Source organism: Rattus norvegicus, chromosome 16, assembly GCF_021556685.1.
Source record: "Rattus norvegicus strain SHRSP/BbbUtx chromosome 16, alternate assembly SHRSP_T2T, whole genome shotgun sequence".
In the NCBI taxonomy this organism is placed as follows: Eukaryota; Metazoa; Chordata; class Mammalia; order Rodentia; family Muridae; genus Rattus; species Rattus norvegicus.
The window spans coordinates 29070166-29088987 of NC_141549.1; positions in this window are offsets into that span (position 1 = coordinate 29070166).

Here is an 18822-nt window from a genome sequence, read left to right on the forward strand (position 1 = left end):
TCAGTGCTGGAATATGACCTGAGAGTTATAAACTGAAATGATCTGCTTCTTCCCCAAGTTGTTTATGATATGGTGCTCTATCACAGCCATAGCAACCCTTACTAAGACAAATGAGAACCTGACAAAGGCCTCCCAGGGCCCAAGTACTGTGAGAGTTATTTTCTATTTAAATTTTCAGAATCTATTATTCTCAGTATTCAAAGAATCCAACAATACCTCTGCTTATTATTACTCATAATTTGAATATTAATTTCCCTGTGTGTGTGTGTGTGTGTGTGTGTGTGAGTGTGTCTGTATGTCTGTGTGTAAAACCATAAAGAAGTGATTTTGTGAGAGTGGAGGGGGTAGTTAACAGAGGAGTTGGGGGGAAGGGTGGTGTGAAATGACGTAAATACAATATTAATGTATGAAATTCTCAAAAAGGTACAGATAAGACTGTTTCTAAAAATGGAGCTGAATGTTTTATTCCACCTTTGACCAATTCAGTTAAGTTTTTTCATGCCTCCTCATACCTTCTATAAAATTATAATAATTATTTGAGCACAAAAACCTATGAAATATTTTTTATAAGATTAAATGTGATCTTTAAGTAGTTAAGAGAGTTTGGCACATGTTCAATAAATATCTTCTGGAAAGAACAGTATTTAGTTTTTTTAATTTTTAATTATTTTATTTATTTACATTTCAGTCATTGCCCCTGCCTCCTGGTCCTCCATCCCACAGTTCCTCATCCCATTCCTCCTCCCCCTTGTCTCCAAGAGGGTGCCCCACCTACCAGATATCCCCCTCCCTGGGGCCTCAAGTCTCTCAAGGATTAGGCACATCTCCTCCCACTGAGGGCAGACCAGGCAGTCCTTTGCTATATATGTGCTGGGGGTGGAGAATGGGGGGTAAGAGGTGGGACTCAGGCCAACCTATGCTTGCTGCCTGGTTGGTGGCTCAATCTCTGGGAACTCCCTGGGGTCCAGTTTAGTTGAGACTGTTGGTCATCCTATAGAGTCACTCTCCCCTTCGGCTTCTTCAATCCTTCTCCTAATTCAAACGTTGGAGTCCCCAAGTTCAGTCCAATGGTTGAGTGTAAGTATCTGCATCTGTCTCAGTCAGCTGCTGGTAGGGCCTCTCTGAGGACAGCCATGCTAGACTCCTGTCTGTAAGCAACATAGCATCAGTAATAGTGTCGAGCCTTGGTGCCCACCTGTCTATGAGATGGATCCCAACTTGGGCCAGTCATTGGACCACCTTTCTTTCAGTATCTCCTCCATTTTTGTCCCTGTAGTTCTTTTAAACAGAAACAATCTGGGTCAGAAATCTTAATTGTAGGTTGGCAACCCTGTCCCTACACTTGATGTTTTGTCTGTCTACTGGAGGTGGACTCGTCGAGTTCCCTCTCCCCATTGTCGGGCATTTTGGCTAAGTTAACCACATTGAGTCCTGAGTTTCTCTCACCTCCCCGGTCTCTGGTACATTCTAGAGGGTCCTACCACCTTCTTCCTCCCTAGGCTACATACTTCTATTCATTTTCTTGGCCTTCTGGGCTTCTCTTCTTATCCTCCATACCTGATCCTGTTCTCCTTTTCCCCTCCCTTTCCCACCCAGGACCGTTCCTCCCTCTGCCTCCTGGGATTATTTTCTTCTTCCTTCTAAGTGAGATTGAAGCATCCTTACTTAGGCCTTTATGTATATCAAACTTCTTATGGTCTGAGGGTTGTATCCTAGGTATTCTGTACTTAAGTCTGACAATTTCATGGAATGGATTTTGACCATATTCACTTTCCACTCTTCCTGCTAACTCCTCCCAGATCCACCCCCCCCATCTTTTACACCAGCCCAACTTTGCTTTCTTTTCTATTTTAAGTACCCTGGAGTCCAATTTATGCTGCTCATATAATCATGGATGTGGCTGTATCCACTGGAGTGCGGTTGACCTACCAGGGGCCATTTCCTTTACAAAATCTGACTCTCACTTCTCCAGAAGCCATCAGCTGTCAATTGCTCCTCACCTAGAGGCAGGGGTTCATGACCCTCTCTAAGCCAAAATGTTGATTGATCTTGTGCAAGCTTTGTGCAGGCAACCTTAGCTACTGTGAGTTCATGAGTGCAGTCCTGCTGCCATGACACTCTCTCGCTCTCGTCTCGGAGCTGAGGGAAGTATTAGTTTTGGGGTTTCTTATATATTCCTAACCAGAGCAAAATTGCTTAAGAACCAGTTCACCAAGTATGGGAGAGGGTGTGAGCCAGGATCCTCAGAGTGTGAGGGGGAAGGAGGAGAAATTAAGAGCATAGAACTAGACAACAAAAGACATCGAATCAGAAGTTTCAAGTAGAAAACAAAGAAACTATATATACCCTTGCCTCTCTGCCACCTCAAGTATTTGTTGCTGCCTGTATAACCTATGTTAAAGGAAAGAGAACCCTGTGAGATTACAGGACAGACTTGCCTTCTGAGCTCCTAGACCATAACAACGATTCCAGTATTTTTTGGCTGCTAAATATTCATATGCCTCCTTCTGAATTGCCAATCATTTTTTTCTTATAGCTTTTCATGTTAGATCACTGTATCCCTGACATGAGCATTGCTAAAATCCCATGTTTTGAAATGCATCAAGGCAGCCACTGTAACTTTCTATGCATATATATATATATACATATATATATATATACATATATATATATATATAATGCACTTGCTAGATTCATCCCTAATGCATGCTTCATACTAGCATATGTAGGAGGAATTTTGGTTTCTTTAAAAACCCAGTTATGTTATGTGACTATGTTTTTGTTTGACTCCAGGTGTGGGATACGGGACGCTTCAGGTTGTTCACAGCAGCTGACAGCGATTTCTCTTGTGCTCTGGCAGGTGCCTGATTCTGCCAGCTGCAGATAGTTTATGTTTAGAATTCTGGAAACTCTTGAGAAGGTATAAAAATACCAGAACCCCACAAAAGGCAGAGGACACCACTGATTAGCAACAAGTATTTTAACTAGATCGATGCCCCCTCTCCCCTCTAATCTTTCTCTCCGACTAGTGTTTGGGGAGGAGGGTGGAAGGGATGAGGGTGAAGAAGGGGTGGTAGGAAGAAGAACCCAATAAAACATCAGAAAGTGCTGTTTCACATTTCACAGAGAAAGGATAAGAGTGCCAGGAAGCTCAATAGAAGACACAGACAAGCCTGGATACAAGAAGATACTAAACGCATCATCATAACCTCTCCAGTATGGGCCAGTGTTGAAAACCTATTCAGTATCAAGCCCTGCATAATGCAGAACAGAGCTTTATCTTGTGAGGAAAGTTGTGTGAGAACAATAATAACAGAAACCCTGGCCAGGCAGTGTACTTTGCTCTCAGGAAGCCACCCACACTTCTCAATTTGGAAATATATCTTCAGGGCATTTTTAGCAGATGCAATTTATGCTTGTCCATGTTCATATGTTCAAATAACTCCTTTCTTCTCCTCTACTACATTTTACAGGGGAGTTTGTACTTCTAAAGCACCCCTGCTTCCAACCCATGTTTGACCCTATTTTTTTCATTGACAAAATCACTCGGTACTGACTATCTTCAATGTCTGATAATGGAACTGACTGGGAGAGTTTTGATTAGTGGTTCTCTCACGGTGATTGGCTTGGACCCAGGGTAGCTCTGCTACTGGGTTGGATGATGTCCTAACTAGGATTCTAAGCTCCCAAGGAATCTAGGTAACATTTTATCTGGGTCCATTTACTTACAACTGTAAACTGGAGTTCTCAGGAAAAAGAAACCACATACGCTTCTGTTAAAGACCCCTTTAAGGCTGTCCAGTTAGAACTTTGTGGAGCTGGAATGTTCTAAGTCCAGAGGCAAAATTATATTCTGCTCTTTAGTCTGTATAGTAGCCACTCATTAGCCACCTCTGTGTCTGACTAATATCTTTGTGACTATGAGCTAACACTTTGGGGACTGTATTACTTATCAACCTACAAGCTACTACCAACACGAAAGCTTGGACTGACAACAGAAAGCATCTGAGATCTGTAGTGGAGATTTCCCCATCCTTCCTATAACTCACCTGCCTGATGATCTGAACAGTCTATTTAAAAAATACTTTGATTTATGGATTTTTTGTGTTGTCCTACAACTATAAAATTCTTCATGAAATCATTTCCATGTTGGAACAACGTATTCAGGGATTCTTGGATCTGTGTTACTGGGCCACAGTCACTCAAATTTGGATCAAGAACAAAGCATCCACTATTTCCTTAGGGTGAGAGCTCTGTTTTGTATAGACACAATCATGATCATAGTTAGGAGTGGGAAGCAGAGGGCAGAGGGCTGTGCACTAAACTGGTAGTTTCCAGGGGCTACAGTCAGGGACCGGCAGGATACTCCGCATTATCTGCTATGACTTCTCACCAGAAGATGTTCGTCTTCAAAATAAAAAGGATTCAGGGACATAAAATGTTTGGGATAGTAATGCTGGGAGCCAAGCCCGCTTACACACCCTCTGTCTCAGAAGTGTTTCAGGAATGTCAAGCCCACTTACACCCTCTGGGACACCTAGTCAGTTGTCCGTTCTTATCACTTTTACAGCTTCTGTCTCCAGCCGTCTGTTCTTATCAGTCTACACCTGCAACTTACGGTTTAGGGCTATAGGGAGGGTGGTGACCAGTAGTGAAATTGGTTCTGGGTCCTGGGTGACCTTCCCACCTGCTTGTCTTTATAAGCTGCCGTGTTTTAATTAAAGTTTGAGAGCTTGATCAGAATATAGACTTGCTCTCTTTCTTTGTGCCTCCTGTCCCCAATTCTTTCTCCCCCTCGCAGGTCTCCTCTGAACCCCCGCAGGCCGGGGCATAGTAAAACTTGGGATAAGATTGAAAAAGAGACAAAGAAGAATTGTTGAATGGTTCTTCACTTTCAGAGACAAGTTACTGTGATAATTAAAAACAAAACAAAACAAACAAACAAAGGACAGGAAGATGGTTCAGCTGGCAGAGAGCTTTCTTTTCAATCTCCAGAACTGATGAGGGAAAAAAAAAACGTAAAAGCTAGGCATGGTCTCCCTCTGATTAGAGTCGCAGCTTAGGACCTTATGCCGTTTGCCAGCCAACCTCGCCTACTGGTGAGCTCCCAGAGGACCCACCATGACAACAAAGTGGACAGTTCCCAAGAAGTACTATCTAAGGTTGTCCTTTGACCTCTATGTGCATTTGTGCACTCTCATGTGCACCTGCGTGCACACACACACACACACCCCAAAAAATCTCCTAACCTATCTTGTGTTGATTGAAAGTTAGAAAGCTTTTTCTAGGTCAAGAAAAAGTAGGCTAGCTTTGATAGCACCAGACTTCTTGTGAGGGCATTGTAACCTAAAAGAGAAAACAAGAAATGACAGTCTTAAATAGCTGCGCCCTACCAAGTTCTGATGCAGTTTTCTGAGCATGATATGTGTACCCATGTCCTTTCTCTGTCCAGTCTTCCTCATGCATTATTAAGATGATACCTAAAGATTACTTGCTCTATAGAATCACAAATTTGTTTGGAATAAAGATGTTTAGTAGATTCTTAGCTGCATTCTTGTGAAAAGATGTTTAATTTTTTTCTATTACAGAGAGACAAGTGAAGACCATCGTGAAACATCACGACCGACGCATCAGGAAATCAAATATTAAAAACGCTGATGACGCCTAACATTGGCTACAGTGAAGGTGATCCAGACGTCTGATACTGCTGTGTCTGTACGATGGTAAGAGCAGGCTGGACCACAGTTATAATATTTTAAAGAACCGATCGTGCACTTATAGGACTCATGATTACACCACTGGCATTTGCCTCATTTAAAAAAAAGTAGCCTTATCAATAATAAAATAGCAGAATAACTCCTCTAGTATCTTAAAATAGCTGAGTGGTTAAAAAATAGAACCCTTGGCCAGCAAATGGCTTAGGGAGCAGAAGTGCTTACAGTAGGAGACTTATGGCCTGAGTTTGATTCCCGGAACAAACATGGAAGGAGAGCACTTACTCCTCAAAGTTTTCCTCTGACCCCTACATGTGTCATTACCCTCTGCCCCCAACACACATATACCCCACTCCTTCACACAGTAATAATAATATGATGGCCCATAAAATTAAAAAACTGGGCAGCATATCCATACCGATAAAAAAAGGCATGGAGTCTTAAGGTTTCCATTGCTGTGAAAAGACACCAGGACCAAGATAACTCTTATAGAGGACAGCATTTAATTGGGGCTGGATTACTGGTTCAGAGGTTCAGTCCATTATCATCTTGGCAGGAAGCATGACAGTGTGCAGGCAGGCCTGGTGTTAGAAAAGGAGCTGAGAGTTCTACATCCTGTTCCAAAGGCAAACAGGAGAAGGCTAACTTCCAGGAAGCTAGGAAGAGGCTTTCAAAGTCCACCCCAATAGTGACACACTTCCTCCAACAAGACCACACCCACCCCAACAAGGCCACACCTCCTAATAGCACCATTCCCTGGGCAAGCATATTCAAACCACCAGAGACTGTAAAGTGACTCTTTGGGTGGCTGGTTATCCCAAAAATTAGCCTAATATTAAAAGGTCCCAACTGAGCTTCTGAGCAGTACTCTTCCTTGGAAGAATGTAATTTTATTAAAGGCACATTCACAAACACTGAAATGTATGTAACCAATTACAGAAGTAGTTTGACATTAACCTACTTTTTAAACATATAAATATGTTATAAAATAAACATTCACATCTGTTTCTTGGGGCTAAAAAAGGTTTATTGAACAAATAAAAAAGATCCTGATAGCTTATACTCATTAATTCTAGGTATGTATTAGTCTTTAAAAATAGAATTAGAGAATAGGCTGATGACTATTAGGAGTGAACTTTTTAAACTGGTATGATGGACAGGAAAGTATGTGAAATTATAAAAAGGTAACCAAAGTTACCATCACGTGTGCAAACATAGAATGGATATTTAAATAACTAAATAAAAGTACGCAAATAAATGTTCATAACACCGCTGGATTTTAACAATGTCAATAGGTTGCTTCGATGCCAAACTCCTGACTGTGACATTGTACAAGAGCGATGCTCAATCGTACATCAAAGGAAAACAGAATAAAGATTTGCATGATATGATTTCTTGTAGAAACTTGTGAATCTCAGAACTCTTGAGCATAATTAAAAATTAAACCCATTCCGCAGAGGAAAATCTATAGCAATGTTAGATCAAAATAACATACAAGAATTAATGTGTGATTCTACACTTAAGGCACAATGTTATAATGCCCAGTTTACAGATGGAGACCCGGCACCTAAATCTTAGCTTGGCATCTTTTGTAAGCCACCTAAGCTTAGAAATGCCATCTGTTGGAGATAAACAAAAAGGCTGCAATTTAATCCAGTTATACTCTAGGCCACACACTGACCTGAATCTCTATAACTTGGGCTTTTGTTCCATCTTCACAGGCAATGGAAGAAAATTCTGGCTCCAGCTTAGTCTTAGAGCTTTGCACCAGATAATAATAGAAATATCGGCTAATTGATGGGGCTGCTTCTTCACGTTTCCGGGTAACTAACTCATGATAGACGTTTGGTCTTTGAAATCCAGAAGCATTTGTGAGAAGCCTCTTGAAGCAATGTTGCTCTCAAAGCCTTATCTAGATTCCTTAGGAGTCGTTTGTGTTTTATGTGGGGAAGTGAGAAACTCTGCCTTAAACCCGTCTTCCAATTTCTTGGGTCAAAAATGAAGTGCAAAAGAGAGAGAAGGGCTTAAAAGTGCAGGGCAGAGATGAATTCATAGAATCATTCTCCTTTAGAGACTGAGGAAACCATGGGAACGCAGTTCGTGGAACTGAGGCATTGTTGGTGAGTTTATGCTCTGGAGTGCAGAAGATGTAGGAGGCACAGGATTCTGATGGATTCTAGGTACTGCAAGAGCGCTTTATGAAAGCCTGACATTAAAATACACACTTTAAAATGTCTTATTTATGTTTTTCTTCATGTAAATGCATGTTTTGCCTGCATGTATGCACCATGCCCATGTAGTGCCCAAGAGGTCCAGAGAAGGGGGGATACTCTCCGCACTAGAATTTCAGACTGTGATGCACCATGTCTTTGCTGGGAACTAATCCCAGGTCCTCTGCAAGAACATGTTTCTATCTCCATTAAATATGTATCTTTTTAGGGGTTGGGGATTTAGCTCAATGGTAGAGCGCTTGCCTAGGAAGTGCAAGGCCCTGGGTTTGGTCCCCAGCTCCGAAAAAAAAGAACCAAAAAAAAAATATGTATCTTTTTAAAAATCAAGCTACCTGAAATTTGGGTAATGAATGGAAGGAGAAAGGCCACAGCAAATATAAATACTTCTGAATAGCCCTGAGACTGAACTGATACAGAAATAGGAGATAAGATTTCTGTACTTAGAGATATTTAGGAATAGTTTAACTTGGCTCTCAAATCCACATCTTTTTGGTTACTAGTCAAATGGAAAGAAATCTTTTAAGATTTTTGCAAACCAATGCAGTGATTCTAATTTTTAAACCCTGCTTCTCATACCAATGTTTCTACCCCCTACCCCCCAAGACAGGGTTTTTCTGTGTATCCTGGAACTCATTCTGTAGACCAGACTGACCTCCAATTCAGACATCTGCCTTCCCTTGCCTCCCCAGTGCTGAGATTAAAGGTGTGCACCATTACTGACTGCCCAATGTGTTCTTATATGTTACTTTGGGCTTACATTTAAGGATATTAAAAATAGCAAATATTTAGAATATCATGCCAAAGATAGTATTTGTTGAATAGTTCTGAAGAATTCGTATTTTATTTAGTACTCTAGGGATTTTATTTTTGCGTACCAGACCAATGAAATGAGGATGTATGCTTGGACCACAGCATAAAAGCATTTATAAACATACCCTTGCTTACTGTTATTTTATATTGTGCCAGTGCTGGAATAGGAACGTTAAGGAACAAGCCTATGAGGTTTATTGATAGGACTGGCGATTAACTCAGTGTAGAGTACACACTTGCCCAGTTACATACACCGTTCTCTGCTGCAAATAAAGAAAAGAAAAATTGGCTGATAAGCTACTGTGAGGATGGTCAATTGTTTTCTACAAGATATAAAATCCCCCCCTGCTCATTTGTGGACCACAGAGAGTGGAGAATAGTAATGGTGTCCAGATTTTGGAGAGAGTATACTGGGGAGAAGGTACGGAGAGAAGCATTAGACGGGAGGACCCAAGCACAGCTGGAGAGAAGGAGCGTTTTCTGGTTTCCCATAGTGTAGTAGCTTAGTTAATGTTTCAAAACAACTCAGTGTACAAAGTCTTCCGACACAGAAATGATTACTGTTGGAGGAGACCAAAGTATCTGCCACATTGACTATATCCTTACACATTGCATACACATGTCAAAGGGTCATAGTTTTCCCCATACATATGTACATACATACATACATATGCCCCATACATAGAGTACATCATGCCTCTAGACACAAATGAAAATTTTAACTGCTCTCAGTAAAATCAGTGAATTTCTCTAAAATAGTTGTGATTTCATTTTATGAGCTCTGAGCATATTTTTATTCCTCATGACATCTTACGCCTCTTCTGTCAAATGTACAGATTTTATAGAATAATTTTAATAGTTATATGACTTTTTCCCAAGCAAAGAAGATTGAGTCTGTTTGGCGAGGATTTCTCAGCCCTCATTTTTCAGACAGAAATGTCAAAGGACAGAAATGATTCTATGTGAGCATGGCCATTTGGCCTCTGGACTCGTCACACTGTGAGTACGGTATGGTTAGTTTCTTATCTATTAGGGCAAAATTAGGAGCAGTCAGAGACCAGCAGCCAAAAGTAATGAGCGTCTCAGCCCTGCAGGAGATATTATCTGAGTGGCGTACCACATCAGGCACTGTGGAAGCAAGCTGATAGCTACATCTCTAAAATGTCTTCAGTCCCTGAGGAAACACGTTTCCTGTTCTTTAGGAAAATCTTGGCAATGTCCTTAACTGATTTCAGGTCTCCTTTACGGGGACACAAACAATTCTTGACAACTGGCATAATGTAAATAATCTGTGTTTGTTCTATGGTTGTTTTGGAAGCACTCTACTTTGTAGTGGCATACCTAGCATAACAGGCCTCTGTGAACACAACTGAAGCGTTTCTCCTCTTGCTTACAAATCTATTTTTCGACTCGATGGTTTAGGGTAGTAGAAAAATAATGTGGATTTAATAGCCAATAAGAGGTCATTTGTGTTAGATATCTGGAACAAAAATTGTAATAAGGTTAAGTGGCTGTTAGTTTAAAAGGGTCACAGGGCATGCTCAATCCATCAACTACACGTCCTTAGCTTTGATTCATCCTCTAAAAACACTGAGATTGTTTTTCATCCCCTCTGAATGGAAAAATTATCAAGGTAAGTGGAGTAGATTAGGACAGTGTTCACTTGATGTTGTGGTATAAACTAATTTGGATAGATATCTAGTCTTCCAATTGATTCAACAAAGCAAGAAGAACTAGAGGCTGAGGGGGACAGGATCATTAAATAAAACACTGCTCATGAAAGCATGAAGACTGTGGTCTGTGTTGCCAGGTACTTACATAAATACTGGGCAGGCATGGTGGCCTTCCTACAATTCCAGTGCTTAGTAAACAGAGACAAAGCATCCCTGAGGAAACTGCTAGCTAGAAGGACTGAATCAGTTCAAGTGAGAAACCCTGCTCAATGAATAAGGCAGAAGAAAACATACCAAAAACAAAAACAAAGCCTCAACTTGATGTTAATATTGGGCCACTGTTTATATACAAGTGTATGCCCACATGTGTACAAACATACATACACAAATACACACATGGACACATGCAAAACTATGAAAAGATAAAAACTCAGACAATGGTTAAAGATCTCTAGACATCCCCTGTAAAAGAAATTCAGCATGAAGTATTCATACAGTTTTGGAATTAGAGATTGTTTTGGGATTTCTGATAAAAGTTACGGACAATTTTTCCTGAAAATGTGTAACAGAAATAGAAAAACCCCAAATTACAATTCATATGGAGGTCAAAACAATCCTGAGGAAGAAAGCTAGATATAAGTACCACACCTGACCTCAAGTCATATGAGTAGTAGCAAAAAGCCCCAGCACAGACCTGATCCCAAAACAAGCACATGTCAACGAAATGGAATAAAGGACACACACACAAACCCATGCAGCAGTGGACACATACATCCCTACAAAGACATCAAAAAGGCACATAGGAAAAAAGAAAACTCCAACGAATAATATTGACAAAACAAGGTTTCCAGGCAGAAGAATGAAGCTGGCTGCTATATCCTCTTGTATGAAACTCAGCTCCAGATGGATGAAAGACCTTACAGTAAGACCAGAAACTATGAAACTGTTAGAGGGAACATAGGGAATACACTTCAACCTCAGCACAGACAAGGACTTTGTGAAAAGAACTCTAACAGCTCACAAAATACTACAGAGAATTGATGAGGTTAAAAAGCTCAGCACTGCTGAAGTAACAAGTGAGTTACGAGGAAGCTGGCTGAATGGGAGAATGCCCTTGCTCATGATGTGGGATTAAATCTACAACACAAAAAGAAATGAAAGCACTGAAAACGGGGAAGCAAACAATGCCATCAATAAATAAACTAGTGAGACAGAGTTCTCAAAGGATAAAGTACAAATGGTAATGAACACGTGATCCTTCTCAGAGGCATTCAAAATTAATCAGAGATGGAGATTAAAACTGCATTGACATTCTTTCTCAGCTCAGCCAAACCTGCAATCCTCAAAAACAAACAAACAAACAAACAAACAAACAAACAAACAAACAAAAACTATAAAAAAACCCAAAAAACAATTAATAACAAGTGCTAATGAGCATGCAGAGAAAAGGGAGCCTTTACCATGTCTATGGGAAAATCCAGCCACTGTGGAACGAGATCTTCCTGATGCCCCAGCTGTATCCCTCCCAGGTATTTACTGGAAGGAGTTTAAAGCAGCACATAATCATACATCAGTGTTTACTGCACCCCTACTTGGGAAAGCTAGGGAACTGATCCAGTGTCTGTCAGCACAGCAACAGGCACAGAAAGTGTGCTTTGTATACACCAGGGGATATTTCTTGGCCATAAAAGAAAATTGAGTAATTTTCTACAGAATGGATATAACTGGAGCTAATCATATTTAGAAAATTGAACTCAGAAATATGACTGTTTCTTTCATATGTGGATCATAGGTTGTACATAGGAATATTAAAAAGGCATGTATGTGTATGTGACATGACAGTTGATATAGAACCACCTTGAGGAACCTGGCCCTGCTGGGATCCCGAGGGTAGGAGCATCCTGTCTTCTTTTCCCTCTTGGGTTGATAAGAAACACAAGACTGGAAGTGTTTGGAGGGGACCAAGAAGAGATGAATGAGCTTCGAACTACCCTGTCAGCCCGCAGAGCAAGAGGAGGATTGCTTGTATGGGGGCTTGAAGGTCTACCCCTACCCTGAAGGGAGAATCAGTGAGAGGAGCAGAGTCCTCCCCAACCTACGGTGAAGCATACTGATTGCAGTTTGGGTTAATAACGTCATATGATAATGATTGTTCAGATGTAACAGAAGAGACTAGTAGGATGGGAAGTACAAAGTCACTTAACCAAAACCCAGAATAGCTAGAATGAAGAGTTTCAAAAGGTATCCTTAAGAGTGGCAGCCAGAGCTCACCAAGGACCCGACTAGTACTGCCACATTGCAAATGCCAAGTGCAAGGTACAGAGAGCAAAGAAGCTGCCCGAAGTCCATTGGCTGCCATGTAGTGAGACAGGTGTTTAAACTCAAGCCAAACAAGATAGTGAGCAGCACAGCACTTACAGAGCTCAGGTTGCTCTGCGGTACCTGGGCTTAGGAAGCAAGTTTCTGGCTCTCTAGGCCTGAGGTGGGTCATTCCGGAAGCACAGTGTGCAGAGTGCAAGATCTCATGGTGTTTTCTACTTCCAACATTCCATGAGAAGCTAACATCCTCAAATACACAAGGGGTATTTTTCATTAAATACTTTATTTTATACAGAGCAACCCAATTTGCATATTAAAATTTAAAAAGAATATCACTTTTTCTAAAGCAGTCAAGGCAATGCTTGAAGTTAAGTTACTACTTATACCTAATTCCTATTTTGCTGATCATCAGTGGGTATAAACACTGCCTCAAAGAAGTAACACATATTGCATTCTTTGGAAATGCAAAAATTGTTCTTGATACTTTAATACCCAGAAAGTTGAATTCACAGATCCACCACAGGGAAAACAAAACAAACTATAGTAGAGTTGAAGATAGAAGAGAAATTATTTTGTAGTCTCTTTCAGGACCCACACGTTCTTTTGTCTATGTTTGACATGAATGTCATAACTCATGTTTGACAGATGTAATAAAATTGAAGTTTTCTCAAACTGGCATATTGCTTTCTCATTGAAGAACACAATTTTAGCTATAATATATATCATGGAAAAATATTGTGTCAATTCAAAGAATTTAAGTTCTTTTGTAGCTGAACACTTGTGTACTTTTTAAGCAAATGAGCAGTATTAGAGTTAGACAAAGTAAAACTCAGTGTAAAGGGGTTTATTATTCATTCTTTGGAATTTGATTATATTCTTTTCATTCCTCACCTCCTCCAGACTCTTTCTACTTTTCTACGGTGTGAAGAAGCTTTTAAATATCTAAATGGCATAGATGTTGGCTTAAGTCAATAGAGCAATATCTCTAGCATTTGATAAATCTCTATGATACTGATATTGGAAATATTGTTTCAGCTTTCTAATCATCTAAGCATAGGATAAAGAAATATATAGCATAGCAAAGGACTAACCACATGCTAATAGTAACATCTGATTGCATGTTAGTGACCATGATACTAGGCCAGTGCTCTACCACTGACGTAATCCAAGCCCCCTATGGTCTCACTGAGTTCCCGGGCTGGCCTTGAATTTACTGTGTAGCCTGGTCTCCCTTCAGTATCCTGAGTCAGAAATCCTGAGCACATACTTAACTTCCTTATGTTGGAGAAGTAGCTTGGGGCTAGAACACTGGCTTGGCACAACGATGGTACTTTGCTTCATTGTCTCTGTGATAAAAACAAAGCAAAAACCAAAACTAATCTAAAGGAACTTGGAGAACAAAGTGTCCATTTGACTAAAAGGCTTTAGAAAGCCAAGAGGTTGGAGGGTGGGAGTTGAAGCAGAGGCCCAAGAAGAATACTGCTTCCTGGCTTGCTTCACCTGACTTGTTGTAGCTTTCTTATACTGCCAAAACCTACTTACTCAGGGATGGCATCACCCACTGTGGGTTGGGCTCTTAACTGTTTGACGTTTGTATCTAGGGATAGTAAACAGAGATCAAGTCCAGGAAACTAGGAAGGGCATCAAGGGATTAGATAAAAAGACTCTAGAAAGGGAATGGGCGAAGACAATAGAGCAACATGAAAGAAGGAGGGTTGGATGTGACCAGGTACAGTGGGCAGAGAAGGGCAAGGAGATGAATGTTAATTCTTAGGAGATTATCATGCAAAATGAAATATGTATTAAAATTCTGCGTGGTGGGGGCTCACAGAGCCTGGGCCACCAACCAGGGAGCATGCAGGAGCTGAAGCTAGACACCTTACACATCGGGGGCAATTATGGCAGCTTGGTCTTCATGTGGGACCCTAAAAAATGGATCAAGGGACTCTGTTGCATGCCATCAGATCCCTTCCCCTACCTAGACTGCCTGGTTGGGCCTCAGTGGGAGAGATGTGCCTAGTCCTGCTGGGACTAGATGGCCTAGGGTGGGGTGGTACCCAAGGGTAGTTCCCCTGAGGAGAAGAGGAGGGTATAGTGGAAGTGGAGGGGGCTTGATTGAGATTTAAAGATAATAAAGCAAACAAACAAACAAAAAAAGAATGCTTATGATTTGTATCCCAAACACACACAAAAAGTTGATACTTGCTGACTCAGTTTAATTAAAAAATGTTAAATGAATTTTGAAATGGGATTAGGCGGCAGAATTTCCAGTAATTTCTTAAGTGGCTCTAAACATATTTCTGCACTTTACATTTTGTATTAGGTATTTATGCAAAGTGGCATCTTCTACAGTGATGGTCATAAAAGTAAAAATGTTCATCGGTTCTAAAAAAGAATCCCACGTGGAAATCTTTTACTTTGTAAGCTAATTACAAAAGAATTTAATAGATTCATAGAGTCGCCAACTTCTCCTCTGTCTCAATGTCTTCTACAGCTATTGGATCAAAACCAGCTATCTGACAGTGTGTGTGTGTGTGTGTGTGTGTGTGTGTGTGTGTGTGTGTGTGTGTGTGTGGTGTGTGTGTGTGTTCATAGCTCTTGCCTTAAACCATAAGAAACATGCTGCCAAGTCTTCATAATTAAACCCCCTTTCCACCTGTGCTTTTGACAGAACTTCTCTCTTTGGATTGAAATTTTAACAAGATGAAGCTGTTCTGAAATAATGGGCTTACTTCATGCTCCTGTTGCCATATTTAGCTTTGCTTAAGATATTTTGAGCAGTAGCTGTGCTTTATCTGAATTTGCCCAACAGCCAGAAACTTATACTCTTTTTATAGGTAAAGTTGCCGTGAAATAAAGAATACTTCAGAAGGCCATTAAAACATAAAAAACAAAAAACTTTAAAAAAAAAGTGCGCATTTATATCGGAACAGGTGTTCTAAGTTCATTCAGTCTAAATATATCTTTTTTTTAATCCTTTAAGCTGTTCTTTGATCTCATTTTCTCTGAGCACTCTCTCCGCTCACCCTGACGACACAAGTCTATTGAGCTTACTTTCTTATCCTTGTTGCTCTTGAACCTAATGGAAAAGGTGAGGTTTGAGATCCCCTTCCACGCTCAAGTTTCTGGCGCTGATCCAAGGCTCCCTCCATAGTGTTGTGGGATGGAGTGCGCTGCAGAAGGACCCCCAGATTGACCTGCAATTTCGGCATCGATGCTGGTCGGCACCGGGCCATCTTTATGTTGCTGAGTCTGCTTTCTAGCCCCACAAATGCGAGCTATAAATTCGAGGACTTCAGAGACGTCTTCTTGTCACTGAGTATTTCTCCGATTCTTCTGTACAGTCAGGCATGCAAACTCAGTGTCAAAGCCAGCATTCCTTATTGTGGGTTGTTTTCACCAACAACACAGCCTCATTTCCTTGAGAAAATGTGACTGATATACCGAGGCATTGTCACTAGTCTGGCTGACGAGACAATCTTTTCAGCTGTTAACAGTCTGGCCTGACTGTACCTCTGACCTGTGCTCTCCCCAGTCTAGGCTGACTTTGCTATGGCCCCGATGTTTGCCTGGATGCGAGTAGCGACAGACCGCAATTCCACTGTCCGTTTGCTGAAGACCTAGACTAGTAGAGGGTGTGTGCTGCAGGAGGAACATGCGGTTTTGAGGCAGAACCCCTTTTGCTAACTTAGGTTTTTATAGATCAGAACCTAAAGAGGCGAGGTGCGGTGGGGTGCGGTGCAGGACTGCGACTAGAGTCGAAGAAGAAGCACAGAAGGCCTTTTCTCTCGTCTCCATTTTAAAATTCCTTGTGAAGAAACATGCTGCTATCCCCAAAGGTGCCATTTCCAGCCAGGCAGGTGTTGGAGACTGGATAGTAAATCCTACCTGTACAAGAGAGAAGTTAGGAGAGTGTGGGTGACCTCGAAGCAGGTTGAGAAAAGCAATAAACAAAAATAAACGTCAGAATCCCAGATCTTCAGATTCTGAAGTAGGCAGTTGGCTATTCTGAAATAGACGGTGGCCCAGTCTTCAATAGGCTGTGACGTGCTAGCCAGTAGATGTCTACTCTTTCTGTCAACACAATTTTGTGATGGCCACTGTAACATCCCCCAGTGTGGGTGGATAACATGGATGGCCAACTTGACAGGACCTACAAGCACCTTAGAGCCAAGACTTTGGGTCTTCCTTAAAGGGATTTCTAGGCTAGGTTAATTGAGGCAGGGAGACCTACCCTGAATGTGGGCAGCACAAGTCCATGAGCTGGCATTTCTGCATGGCACTGCAGACGTTACACAGCCTGTCGCTCCCGCCACCATCCTAGCCCACTGTGATGGCTATGCCCTGACTGAGCCAAAATAAATTCTTTCTTCCCACCCTTGCTTTTGTCAAGTATTGTAGCAACAAGAGGATAACTAGTACATAGTACAAATGTTTAATTTTCTTCTTTCCTAGTTGTTGTTTGTGAGCTAATATATATATATATATATATATATATATGTATATACTTATATACGTATATATATGTGCACTGTTTGAGAACAAAGTAAAGAAAGACAGAAAAATCAAGAAGAACTCCTGCTAAACAGTGGCTTAGTGGCTGAACATCCTCACAGGCTAATTGTGTTTGTGTGTGTGTGTGTGTGTGTGTGTGTGTGTGTGTGTGTGTGTGCTTCCTGGAATAATTTAGCTCCAGAACAACTCTGAACTGCTTTTCTTTAGCAGTTCTTGGTGACCATGAATAACAAGCATTTCCCTTTGGTCTTATTTTGACTTTTATTACTGTAGAGAAAATCATCCCACAGTTCTCAAAATTTTACATTATTGTAACTAAGTTTTGGGGAAAAAATATTGTTTCCCAAGCAGAAATCAGTGGTGTCTTCGAAAAAAAAAGCCATTTCAATGTATTGTTTGATGTTTTTCTCAAGCTCTTGCTTAAAGTGTGAAAATGTTCCTATGGCCCTGGTAATGTTTCTTAAAGTTTTTATTAGAACCAAAAAATGTAGAAATCTACTGCGTGGGAAAAGCTAGCTTTGTAAAAATAGCTGATCTTTGGTAGATGTAGTTGTGCGGTTTCTAGATAATATTTCTAGGCCTTCTAACATGGTTACTGGAGAACCATACTTTCTCAAAGTGGATCCTTGTTTTGCATTGTTCTCTGTTTTCTCAAATAAACAGAGCTTATATATTTGAAAATGGTCAGAGCTGGTTTAAAAATGTACAGACTCTATTTCAGAAAAACAATGCCTATTGTCTGACTCGCGCTGCCATTATTATATTTTAATATTTGTCGTACAGTAGCAGGGACTTGGTTGCACTGTTTAGTCATTTCATCTTTATATTCTAGAAAGAAAAAAAAACCTATTCATTTGGATAAGTCCACATATGTGGTTGAGAAGATGGTTATAATGAAGTTGATGGGTCTAACTCTGAAAAAAAAATAGATCGCCTGTCTAGGAAATTAAAAATATTTCAAGGACTATTAATGCCTACTTGCCTATGCAGTAGCAGTTATCATGAAATCCTATGAAAGGTTAGCTTGAGAGTTCCATTAACAGAAGCATCTCAGCCTAGTAAATGCTATTAATTTCAAGGAAGCAGCCCAGGCACTACAGAAGGTGGACTCTGAAGCCAATAAAACTCACGCGTGACTTGACCTCATTGTCTCTACCTGTGTAACCATTAGCAAGAGCTATTTGCGCTTAGATCGAAGTTTATAATGATGATCTTGTAGTTCAGGCAGATTCATTTTTGGCTTTCTTATATCTTAAAGGGAATAAGTGAGATAATTCATAAAAACATGCCCTGCGGCAACTAGCACGTAACAGACACAAAAAGGGTTTAGTCCTATTCCACTAATGTTTAAGCCTTCATTCTAGAGCAATTTACTTGCCATGCTTGCCACATTCCTTGCCTCATTCTGCAGATACAGTCTGCATTCCCTTTACTGGCTTTTTGATTAGGGCAAGTAGACAAACGACTGTTTTTATAGAAATGCCCATTTATCTGAAGGTAACCTTTCAAGACACCCTGGTTGTGTATCTATGCACTGAGTTGAAACATTCCTTCTTGGAA